Source organism: Ovis canadensis, chromosome 26 (assembly GCF_042477335.2).
Source record: "Ovis canadensis isolate MfBH-ARS-UI-01 breed Bighorn chromosome 26, ARS-UI_OviCan_v2, whole genome shotgun sequence".
NCBI lineage: Eukaryota > Metazoa > Chordata > Mammalia > Artiodactyla > Bovidae > Ovis > Ovis canadensis.
Window position 1 is genome coordinate 43,513,228 of NC_091270.1, and position 12,783 is coordinate 43,526,010.

Consider the following 12,783-nt stretch of genomic DNA (forward strand, 5'->3'; position numbering starts at 1 on the left):
TGAGTCAGGGAAAGAAAGAAAGGTTTTAGCTGGATACTGAAGGAAACTGGAAGATATGAAAATTCTGTAAAGACTGATAATGTAGTCAAAATAGCAGACCCAGACCAATTTACAGGTAGACACCAAAACTGGTTCCTCTACAGATGAGGAAGAAGTCATTGCAATGTCTCCAGACACGTCAGAGTTTGCATACCCTTCAATTATCTGCAGTTTATAAAAAGATGCAAAATAGCTCAGTGATAACAAACATGCCTACAATCTGATGAACTGGAAGAATGTGTTTTAGTTTTCTACTGAAACAAAATTTATTGCCATTGTCACCGCTCAAAAGATCAAAGATACTCTCAAAGAAAGATGGTTCTTGATCACAAAATATGGCTGATATCATCTGATTTGGCTTAGTTCTTTACATAAGTGTAGCAAGAATGATTGGAGAAGGAAATGGCAACCCACTCCAGTATTCTTGCCTGGAGAATCCCAGGGGTGGGAGAGCCTGGTAGGCTGCAGTCTATGGGGTCGCACAGAGTCGGACACGACTGAAGCGACTTAGCAGCAGCAGCAAGAATGATAATATACTATATAGGTCTTCCTATGTTTGCTTTTTTGAAGGTTTCATAAGGAATCTTAGATTGGATTTTTACAAGCCTCTTTGAGGTCAGTAAGCTAAACTAAGACCTCACCAACCGAATCCACTTGTAGTATTTATACATTTGGGTGAATTCTCTTCTGGAGTTCCCCAAAATATCCCGTTTTCTGGTCGTGCCAGGAAATGACTTTGCACACTCACCTGTAAAGCAGGGACCACTGTAAGCCAGGAATCAGGCCAATTTTCCCAAGAGAGCTTTGTAAACAAGGCTCCATGAAATCAACCTTGGTTCCTTAACAGTGCCTCGTCATATCTGATTAAATAAATTCTCAAATAAACTTTCCAGGCAAGAACATGGTTGCATACCTAATGTTTCCAATATGTTCTGATAACAAGCAAGACAGATTCGTATTGAACCTGTGCAAGTAACTATATCATCATGAAAATCAAAGTACTTAAAAAGAGTTTCTGAATTTTGAAGCAGTCAGACAGAAAGAAAACACGTTTACAAACATTTTCTCCTTACAAAATCATATGCCACTGAATTGTTATGAGTTACAGATGGCTTAAGAGAAAGAGGTTCTCTATACCCAGAAAATAGACCATTAAAACATCAACAGTATTCCAGAATCCCCAGTCATTCCCTTATCCAATCATTCAATTCTAAGTAATTCTTATTCTGCTCCATCATGGCTTAGTGGTCTCATAAGCGCATCTACTTTTCCACTAGGGTTCTGGAAATCCTGCCTCAGTCCACTAGACTCAAAGTTGTTTAAGTGATGTTATCAGAAGGCTTTGTCCCAAATCAAAAGAACCTGGCATAGCCTTTATCCCTGGGGCTCAGAGACAATCTTTTGTTTAAGACAAAATACTCTGGCCTGTAGCTGATTTGCAAGAGCTTTCAGGAAGGCGGCAAAGTAAAGTAAAATTTATCTTTAGATGGCATAAGACTTAAAATGACTGTGGTTAACTTATTACTGTTAGTTTTCAAAAGCGAAAGATCTGCTGAGGGTTCATTATAAGAATCCCCATTGGAAAATCACTGGTTTAGAAGATGTGAGTTTCAAATTAAAGAAGTAAAGCTGTGACAAAGTTAGCATTTAATTTATTTTTAAAATAAAAACCTTATTTTGATTATAATTCACATACCACACAACTGGACACAACGGAGCACACATACCATACAATTAACCCATTTAAAGTAAACAATTGGCTTATATTCTCTTGTTAAGTTATCACAACAATCAATATTAAAACATTGTCATCATCCCCCAAAAGAAACCCTATACCTATTAGTAGCCATTTTCTATTACCCACAATTCCCTCAGGCCTTGGCAACCACTTTTTGTCTATATGTGCTTAGTTGCTCAGTTGTGTCCAACCCTTTGTGATCTTTTGGACTGTAGCCCACCAGGCTCCTCTGTCCATGAAACTTTATAGTCAAGAATACTGAAGTGAGTAGCCATTCCCTTCTCCAGGGAATCTTCCTGACCCGGGGAATAGACCTAGGTCTCCTGCATTACAGTCAGATTCTTTACCTGCTGAGCCATCACGGATACTTTTTGTCTATAGATTTTTCATATATATACATGTATAATATATATTTACATTTTTGTCTATAGATTTGCCTTTTCTGAACATCTCATATAAATGGTTACATAGAATACGTCGCCTTTTGTGACTGGTTTGTTTTACTTAGCATGTTTTCAAGGCTCATTCATGTTGTAGCATATATCAATACTCCATTTCTTTTTATTGCTAAATGGTATTCCAATGCATAGATATACTTTATTTTTTTGTACCACAGTAGAAAGTAGCCTTATTCACAAATAAGGCTACTATAAATATTTGCATATACATTTATATATAACATCTATTTTAATTTCTCTTGGGTGTATACCCAGAAATGGAATTTCTGGGACATATGGTACTGAGTTAACATTTTAAAACTAACAAACCATGATGACAGTATGCTGTTGTTGTCTTAATATTAGGCAAGGCAGTACCAGGGCTCAAAAAGAAACGTATTAGGGGTAGGAAAGGTATTGACGATCCTCTAGGAATTTCCTGTACAGCACACAGTTTCTGAAATATTTATAGTAATGATGTTTTACCCTAATAGATTTATCCTAGGGAAGACTAAGCATCGCTTCTAATTTGACAGTGATTCCCATGCAACTCATTAAAAGTAACATATCAAATAAACCTAATTGTTTTTGGTATCTCCCTTTTTACAAGGTGAAATAACACATTCTTGTGATTTCCAGGAACTCTTTGGGAAATATCGAAGACAGTTTTAGATGCAAAAGATATCACATAGGGCTCAGTTTCGGGAAGGAAAAATACCAAAGTCAGCAGATTTAAACACCTGATTAAGATAAGACTAAGGGTTATTTGAAACAGTACTTCGCTACCTGCTTAACTAAAGGGACAGTAGAAGATTTTAAAAGTAAACACAGATGGTAATGTGATTGTAAAGAATCTTAACTTTTTCAAAAGTAAAAAGATTTTGTTTTCTTAGATAATCAAGAAGATAGTAAAGTCAACATACAGGAAATTGTTCTAAGACACAGAATCTTTGCCTTCTAGGCAGATTACTCAGAAGGAGAAGCAAAACATTCACAGCTTTATTAAAACTGGACCAGTAATCCCATAAAAGTTTGTCTTTTTAATGGAGAGAAAAGCTAGTTATACTTTGTGTCTGTATAGTGTTTGATACTGAATGTCATTTTGAAAAATCTTATAAATGAACTTCTCAAGCTTTAGCCAGGTTTAACTACAGCTTTGACTCTCTTTCCAGAAGCCTCTACAACTCTCTGAATCCACTTGGATTCTGTACTACACATTAGCAACTAGCCATTTGATTTTAGGATTAAGCTATTTTTTTTGTTAACGAAAACATATCCTGCAAATCTTGCTTCCAAAGTTGTACCTCTCTGCCACTATTAATCCTCATAGAGTCTTATTCACATGCTGCTGCTGCTGCTAAGTCGCTTCAGTCATGTCCAACTCTGTGCGACCCCATAGATGGGAGCCCACCAGGCTCCTCTGTCCCTGGGATTCTCCAGGCAAGAACACTGAAGTGGGTTGCCATTTCCTTCTCCAATGCATTCACATACATCATTATAAATTTAACCACAGTTACTTTTATTTTCCAGAGGAAGAAGGGAGATGAGTGATTGTGAACTGTCTGTTATACACCAGCATTTTATAGCAGACTAGAAGAACTCACACCTGAACATATTCTCACAACTTTTAGTAGCCATTCATATCCCTTATGTACAACATTGCAAAATGGCAAAAAGGAATGCATTTGTTAACAGACCCCAAAATGTCTAGCCTCCTTCTAATATTGAGTTGGCCAAAAAGTTTATTCTGATTTTTCTGTACTGTCTTACGGAAAAACCCAAATGAACTTTTTGGCCAACTTAATACATAAAAATAAAAGAAAAAATGTAAATAACCTCAAAATTATGTTTATTGATCATCATTTCAATAGTCTGTCTTACTTTTTCCCCATTTTTTCCACTTTTTCCCCCATTGGATTTAGATATCCAGTAATTCAGTTTCATATCAATCCAGTTTTGAGTAAATAACTCAATTTAGTATCAATTTCCTTAATTTCTGGGAATTTTAGAAATATTCAGTTTATACAAATGATATTTTATCTCTAAGCCAAGCAAAATCCAGCTCCTGTAAGAGATTTTACAATCTAATCTGATAATTCTTTCCTAGGTAGGAAAATGTTGGTTGCTCATACAGTGAGAGTTAAAGTCCTTTCTGAATTACAGACACACAGAAATGCAGAGTTTAGCTTCAATTTTAAAATTTAAGCTATGGGTGAAGAGTAAACAGAACTACAAAAGTTACTGGTCCCTATCAAAAACCTGTTCCCTTCCCAGTTAATATGAATCTTCATTAATTTGACCTTAAAATAGACAAACAGAATAAGAGTAACAAGCCAAACTCTCTGTCATCTTCACCCAAGAGAGACAAGATCTCCACCAATCATTAATCCACTTATAGAGATCACCAAATGGTCAGGCCACAAAGCCCAAAGAAGTTCACCAGAAAACAAGTGAATACTCAACAGGAATGCCAATCAAACCCTTGCCATGCTATCAGTGAACAAGAGTCGACATTACAGGACCAGTTTGAACCAGTTAGACTCATCACTGAACCCCTGGACTAGGAGTGGAGCTCTAGAGTGGTCCCTAAGAGGCCTCATTACTTGTCTGGAGTAAATAAGGAGTTGAATGCAAGAGCCAGTCTGTTCAAGTCACGATACCAAACTGTCAAGACAAGATGCACCAGACGGTTAAAGAGATCATCCTATTCAAAATATTGCAAATGATACTGCAGTGCTATTAATGGTGAAGATGCTGAAGCAAAGGAAAGGGGTCTGGGGTTGTACAGATACAGATAAACAGGGGATTCATCTACAAGTCTTATGGGGATCGTGAGGAAGGGTGGCCACAGGTCTTATCTCAGTGTGTACAAAGACTGGTTCTTTCCGGTTAGTTGTTGGCCAGAACACAAAAGATTGGCGAGATCTCTTAATCTATTTTCCAAGAGCACAAGATTCAGGTAAAGTTCAACATTTTCAGTGCCTTTTATCTTCTCTTTCTCATCTCTTTCAAACAATCCTCCTGGGAAAATCCCCTGGAGAAGGAAATGGCAACCCAGTCCCGTATTCTTGCCTGAAAATGCCATGAACGGAGGAGCCTGGCTGCCTACAGTCCATGGGGTCACAAGGAGTCAGAAATGACTGAATGCACACATACCACGATATTTGCTGTTCTTCTCTTTAACTGATCCCATGAAAACAATGGACAAAACATCTAGCAAAGTTACACTCTAGTTTGATTATTTATTGTGCATTACTAGCTCAAGGATGATTTGAGGCACTGTTTCCAAGAAAGCAATTAAGTAAGAACTGTTGCCGATGGGTTTGTGTTTGACTAGAGGCAAGAAAGAGGACTATGTAAGTGGATCACAAGCTTTTTGCCACTGAGACCCGCAGTCCACAATGTGTTCATTGCTATCTTCATGTGTATTTATTTAATTCCAGAAATAGTAGAATGATTTTTGTAACACAGAACATCACCTATGTGATACACAGTGATATTTCTATTCTGTTCTCTGCTCCTCTTATCTCATATTTTAAAGGGGATTGTGACTCATTAAGAATCGATTCTCATAACACACTGCAAAACACAGTTTGAAGTACACTGGCTAGAATATCTTTTTAAATTACACTTTTTAATTATAAAAATGTTTAGTGACCTTTTCAAAAATCTTACTATCATTTTTGTGGACTTTTAAATATACAATTATGTTGCCCTCTAGTCTTTTTCCACATAATTTGTGGCAAACTCTGAAGTCTATTTTAATAGATTAGAAGTTTCCAGTACTGTTTGTGATGATGTTTTATTAGAGATAGTCTGTAATGAAACATTGAAAGAAAGGATGACTGTGTAGTTTACATACATGTATAGTCATTCATTTATTCAACAAATATTAAGTACCTTTTAAATTCTAAAAATGGCTCTGGGTAATAGAGACAAATAGGAATGGCTCTTACATTCTAACTGAGAAAAAAATGTCGAAATTTATTGAAAAATAGACATTTTCCTTCTCATATTCCACTTGACAGGCTCCTTCTGAAAATGTGTGTATGTGCAAATATCACTTATACTATATGTAACTATATTATCAAAGTGTTAAAGAGTTCTTTTTTATGAATAGTGACAGTAGATGATAATTATGTTTGTTTTCCTTCAAAAATAAATTTGGCAACTTGATATCAATCTTTTTTTTAAATTATCTTACTAGCTTATAAAATATCAAAGTCTAGAGAAGATAGGTAACTTCTTATTTCCACTCCACCCCCCCCCATCATGAGGTGATGATTGACAGCCAGCTCTAACTATGCAAAAGAGGGCAGTAAGACCACCATTAACTTGGATACCAGTGCCTCTCAAAGTGATTTGAAAATCAATAGCAAGCTCTGAAATTCACTGTGTAAGAAATAGTAACGTTGAGGGTCATTTAGAAGAAAGATTAGTCTAATGAATTTTGGCACGCTGTTTAAGGCAAAAAACCATGACCATGTGCTAAGTACAACCATATTTTGAGCAGTGTGCGATTCAAAAGAGTGATTTAATAGCTGTAATCTAAGAAGTGTTGAAAACTCTGGCCCACTTTATGATTCCGAATCTAGGACACACACAAACAGGATGAGAAATCCAAGAATCAAACTGATGACTGTGTTGAGCTCTGGAGAAATTTCATTTTAAGACACCAAGCCAAATTTTTACCTTCATTTCTGCACACTCGCCTCCTACAGTTTTCCTTGGGTGTTTTGTGTGTGAAGAGGAGGATTTAGCTTAGTCTCTCTGTCCATCTTGTGCTCCTCCACTCCCCCTCTAAAGTACCATTTCAAAGCTGGGGGAAAAGTAAAGGATTTGACCCTCCTACAATGGATGACTGTAGGGCTTCCCAGGTGATGCAGAGGTAAAGAATCTGCCGCCAAGCAGGAGACTCAGATTTGATCCCCAGGTCAGAAAGATTCCCCTGGAGAAGAAAATGGCAACCCACTCCAGTGTTCTCGCCTGGAGAATCCCATGGACAGAGGAGCCTGGTGGACTGCAGTCCCTAGAGTCGCAAAGACTCAGAGATCACTTAGTGCCTGCGCACACAATGAATGATAATGATGGTAATAGCCAGTCCTTGTATACTATGTGTCAGGGAAAGTACCAGACAGTCTACATCTCTGAACTCATTTAGTCCCTTCAGTCCTATGAGATAAGTACTGTCATCCCCCTTTTGCAGAGAAGAAACCTGAGTGTAAACAGTTATAAACTGAGATCACACACAGCTATTGAGTAGCAGGGCTAACAATCAATCCCAGGCCATCTAGCCTCAGACTCCAGCCTCGTAACTACTGCCAACAGACCACCTCTTCAATGAAGAAACCTCAGAATGAACAATTTTAGTATCCAAGTGCAAAATGAAATGTAAGTTAGCTCAGCAGCTTATTGTGTACTTGAGATCAATAAGAGTAAACAATAAACAATAAGAAGAAACAAACACATGGCTCGGAACTACGGTTTTGAGAGATCCCTCTGATTCCAATCCCAAACCCAAATATGGGTCACAAAGATACTCTGACCTGGGACTCACCTTCCAGGTAGAAACCACCAAAAAGAGAAAAAAGTTTTGACTTTTTGCAGTTAAGAAAAGAGGCACATAATTACCTCCCTTAAGAAAAACAGAAAAACAGGATTTTTTTTTCCCCACCCAATACAGGACTACCAAATAATAGCTATCAGAACAGTAGCTATTCAGGGAAATATAAATAGGAAAGGGAAATGTAAATAGGAAAGATACACTAACTTTTCTTTTCCCTAAACTCTCATTTCTGTCAAACGTGAAAGCCTGTGGGTTTTACTCTTGTTCCAGTTTATATAATGACATTCCAAACTACTTACGTGAAAGGTCCCCCCCGCCCCACACATCTCTCCTCTTATCAACCTCTTGTAATCAACTTTATACAGGAGTTATATTTCATTCATTTCTTTGTTTTTGTCCTCTTTTGTAAGTTCTGGGACTTGGCTGTCAACTGCATCCTGCAGTGGGTAATTAGATGGTTCATAAGCTCCCAACATGTTGCAACGTATGTCGTACCCCTGTGTACTTATCTGCCCCAACTTGATAAAATGAGTGATCCTGGGACACCATTGTCATGCACACCCCCAAACCTGGGCGTGTAGCCTTCAACTGCCTGAACTTGTTTGGATGGAAACGGGATTGCTCAAACACCTCGATATCCTTCCTGTGCTGGTTTATTTTGAAAGGTACATCAGAAGAGAAGCTCACAGAGGGGAAGGTCTGGAGAGGGAACAAAGAAGTCTCCCAAAGGCAGGAATCCTTTGGGAAAACCAAAGGTCACAGGCTACTTAATTTGGACCCTGTGTATAGTAATGTAAGTTTATTTCACGTAAGAAGGGGTCATCGGTGAAATATGCAACTTTGAAGAAAGTATCTGGCTGTACCAGCCATTCCACACTTCACCTCCAATCAGAAGGAACCTGTAGAACATAGACACCAAAGGTCTCAATCATCTGTTCTTTTGTTCCTGAGAGTCTTCATTTTTCCCTCCTGCCCAGTTCTCCTTTTACAGTGCTCTGTGATGAGCCCCTCTTCATTTCTGAAGTTAATTTGCATCAACATTAACTCCCTATTTTATTCATTTAGTACCTTCTTTTCAGTAACCCTTTAGAACTTGATTCCCCATGTCCTACCAGTGCCCTGCCCCCATAGCTTTTGCTAAATGCCAAAGGCATTCAACCATTTGATCCTGTACAGCAGCAGAGAGAAATTTCTCAAAGGATCAGTGTAATCTCTGTGATTCAGAGAAGCTTTATGCAGCCTCCAGCACCTTCCCTGGGCTGGGTTCTCCTGGATTCTGCTTCTCCTCAGTGTTCTCTTGATCTCTTTGCCCCTCCTGACCTTTCACTTCCTACCTTCTCTCTGCCTTCCCAATTATTACTTACAGCTACGGTTATGGAAGAGAGAAACTTAAAATCTGTGGGCTACCTTAGGATCTGCTTCATAACCTGGAAAACGGAAGTGACACTTCCATTTTATATCTGGATTTGATGATGTTTTGAAAACTACTTTTTATTTTAGAGTGATCTTAGGTTGGCATCAAAGTTGCAGAGAAAGTACTGAGTTCCCATCCACTCTTCACCTAGCTTCCCCAAAGGTTGGAAGTTTGCATAAAGACAGTAATTTGTTAAAGCTAGGAAATTAACATCAGTATAATACTATAGAAAGCCCGCTATATATACTGAGAGTGTGTTCATTAAGGCCAATTTGTCCAACAAAATTAGCCTAGGTACCCAACTAACAGTCGGCTATAAAGGACTCTACTGTACTATAATAGGTTTATAATACTTTTCACAAAAATAATATATAAAAACGAAACTCAGAGAATAAACATCTTTAATCTTTCTGTACAGTACCTTGAAAAGTACAATAATATAGCGCTACAGCTGGCATCCGCGGGCACCTTCACACCTTTGAAAGTCCTCAACTTGAAGGTTTGTATGTACTGGGCTTACCATATTAACTAAACTTCATACTTTATTTGGATCTCACTAGGGTTTTCTACCAGTATCACTTTTTTTCTGTTCTTGGATCTAATCCATGATGCATTCCCTACATGATTGTTTTAAATGGTGGTTAAAAAAAGACGTCTTCCAATGCTCCAGTCACTGAAGGCACACGTGTGTATGTGTGTGTGTCTTTATCAAGTCATGCAAGTAGAAAGGCTGTTAATTAAACATGATGTTTTTCTTTGTAGCCTCTTAGATCAGGCACTACTGACGAAGTGGTCAGGGGTTCAATTATCACTGAATATTAAATATCTTGAAGCATTTGCTTTTCAACTACAACTACACACCAGCTTCATCCAAAGAATGTTTGTAAAATATGCATAGTCATTCCCCAGCCAAGATTTATTCAACAGTAGTCTCTAGAGAGTGAAGACCAAAATCTGTGCTGGTGTAACCTCAGCATTGAGCGGTCATGGCCTGAAAAGATCACCTTAGACCTTCCCATTACCAAAGCTAAAACAGACTCCCAATTTTATGTCCTCTAATATAGGAAGCATGTCTGAGTGTAAATATGTACATGTAATAATTTGTGATGAATGTTCAATGTGTTTAATAGCTCTCCCTTGCAGAATATTTTTTTCCCTGCTCATATTTTCAAGCCTGTCTTGACTAAAGTGGACTTCATGCCCTAGACCCGTACCCCTCTCAGTCTTATGCATATGTGTTAAGTCACTTCCATTGCATCCGACTCTGTGTGACCCTGCAGACTGTAGCGCACCAGGCTCCTCAGTCCATGGGATTCTCCAGGTAGGAATTCTGGAGTGGGTTGCTATGCCTTCCTCCAGGGGATGGATCTTCTTGACCTTGGTCGGTCAAACCCACGTCTCTTCTGCCTCTTGCCTTGGCAGGCATGTTCCTTACCACTGGTGCCACCTAGGAAGTCTTACTTGATAAATTATTCTCTGTGAACCTGGCCTTTACAAACTTGAGAAAGTTCATAACTTTCTTGTAATTGTTTTCTATGTGTGATGGAGGAGAATTGTTGTTACTAACCTGCAAAATTACTGTGAGCAGAAACCACCCAACATATGGAAGGCTTAGGATACAGTATTATTTACCAAATAGTGATAATCCTAAAAATCTACACCACCTGGAAAGTGAGAAGATTTATAAAAATCACAAAATTGGGAACGAACAGTATTAAATCCTATGTTTGTCTTAGTTTCTTATACACTCAGAAATGCCTCCTACTAAGAATTTCCAACATAAGCTCCAATTCAATTGTTCTCTCATATATAGTATGTAGAGGAAAACTGACTTATTGGCAGTTATAAAGGAGACAAAAAAAAAAAAAACTTGCCCAAAATGCTGAAGTTGTGAAAGCAAGTATCAGAGGCAGAAATGATCAGGATTCTGCATAAAGTACTAGCAGTTTTGTGGCTGAATTTGCAGCTTTGGAACTTACAAACACCTGACTGGCAGACTCCTCATTTTCTATCTCTTCTGCCAGATATGTTCCCTTTTGAAAATAACTGTGGGTTTCTTTTTTTTTTTTTAAGTCACCCTGCAAAGTGATAGTAAATGTTATCAAATTTGTATACAGTTATATGCCCTTGACTGTAAGTGAAGTCGCTCAGTTGTGTCTGACTCTGAAACCCCATGGACTGTAGCCCATCAGGGTCCTGTGTCCATGGGATTCTCCAGGCAAGAATACTGGAGTGGGTTGCCATTTCCTTCTCCAGGGGAATCTTCCTGACCCAGGGATCGAACTAAGGTCTCTCGCATTGCAGGCAGACGCTTTAACCTCTGAGCCACCAGGGAAGCCCATGACAAAAATATATTACATTAAATTTCATAGAAACAACCTTGAAAAATGGAAAAAAGAAATGCTTGTCATGGTGGATTACAAGTTCTCAATGAAGAGACTTTCCTATTTTGAGGCAATACGTTTTATTTTGTTGATGTACTGTTATTATCTTCATGTTACAGACAGTAATCTGAATAGGAAACCACCAAGGTAACATAGCTGATACGTGGATAGAAGCCACGTACAGTGTATGTCCTAGACATCATGGAATGTTGGCTTTCTGTCTGGTGCTCCAGAGATGTGTGGGCATGCTTGCAGGTTTAGGAAAGTCTGGGGCACTGGAAGAAATAATGGCTAGCTTCACTCTCATCCCATGAGCCCACATTCCTGTTCCCACTGTCCAGTGTTCACTTTTTATGGTTTCTTCTCCATCTGTCTTTTTTCAAAAATAATTTTCTATATTGTTTTGGCTGTACTGCGTAGCAGATGGGATCTTAGTTCCCTGACCAGGGATCGAACCTGTGTCCCCTGTATTGGAAGCACAGAGTCTTAACCACTGGACCATCAGGGAAGTCCCTCCATCTTGCCTTATCTTTCTCATCAATAGTTTTTCTAGGCTTTCAAAATATATGACTAACCATTAACAGAGAAATTAGCTTTGAAATTTCTTTTAGCTGTTTTATGTTCTGATACCTACATGTGGATTCACTTTTTTTTTTTCATTGATTTCCCCATCTTTATACTCACATGACTGTGAAGCTTCATAAAAATCCTGAGATTTTCCTGGGTGGGCCACAAAGACATTCTCACTCTGTCAAATCCTCCAAGAGCTCTTTTTAAATTCATCATCAGTCTAGAAATTTAAACCAACACTGAAAACCAAGGGCCTGAAAGATTTATATCAGCTTTTAAATCTCCTCCCCAGTGTTCTGGGGCTGTGTCAACATAGGCAGAGAGAAGTGAAGAGCCAAGGGTATTTAAGAATCCCACAGAGTGAGAAGTGAAGGTCTTAGAGATCTTTTAACCATCCTCCTCCGTTTTAAATGTAAGAAATGGAATCAAAAACCAATAGTAGAACTGTAACTGCCTACCTGCTATCTGGGTGATTCTGATAATAATGGACTATTGTGGAGAAAAAAATTCATAATGTAATAAAAGTGTTTGATTTTTTCCCAAAGATTGGCATATTTAACTAATTACTATTTTTCTGAAATTAACACAGCCAATGAGTAACTCCTATATAAGAAGAATTTTGTAAATACCATAAA

At 38.2% G+C, this 12,783-nt stretch overlaps 1 non-coding gene across 1 annotated transcript; it reads right to left on the reverse strand.

Moving 5' to 3' along the window:
* Window positions 1–12,013: 12,013 nt before the first annotated feature.
* On the reverse strand, window positions 12,014–12,086 carry TRNAG-UCC (transfer RNA glycine (anticodon UCC)). Its single transcript has one exon. It is a non-coding gene; the product is annotated as a tRNA-Gly (tRNA).
* Window positions 12,087–12,783: the final 697 nt, after the last annotated feature.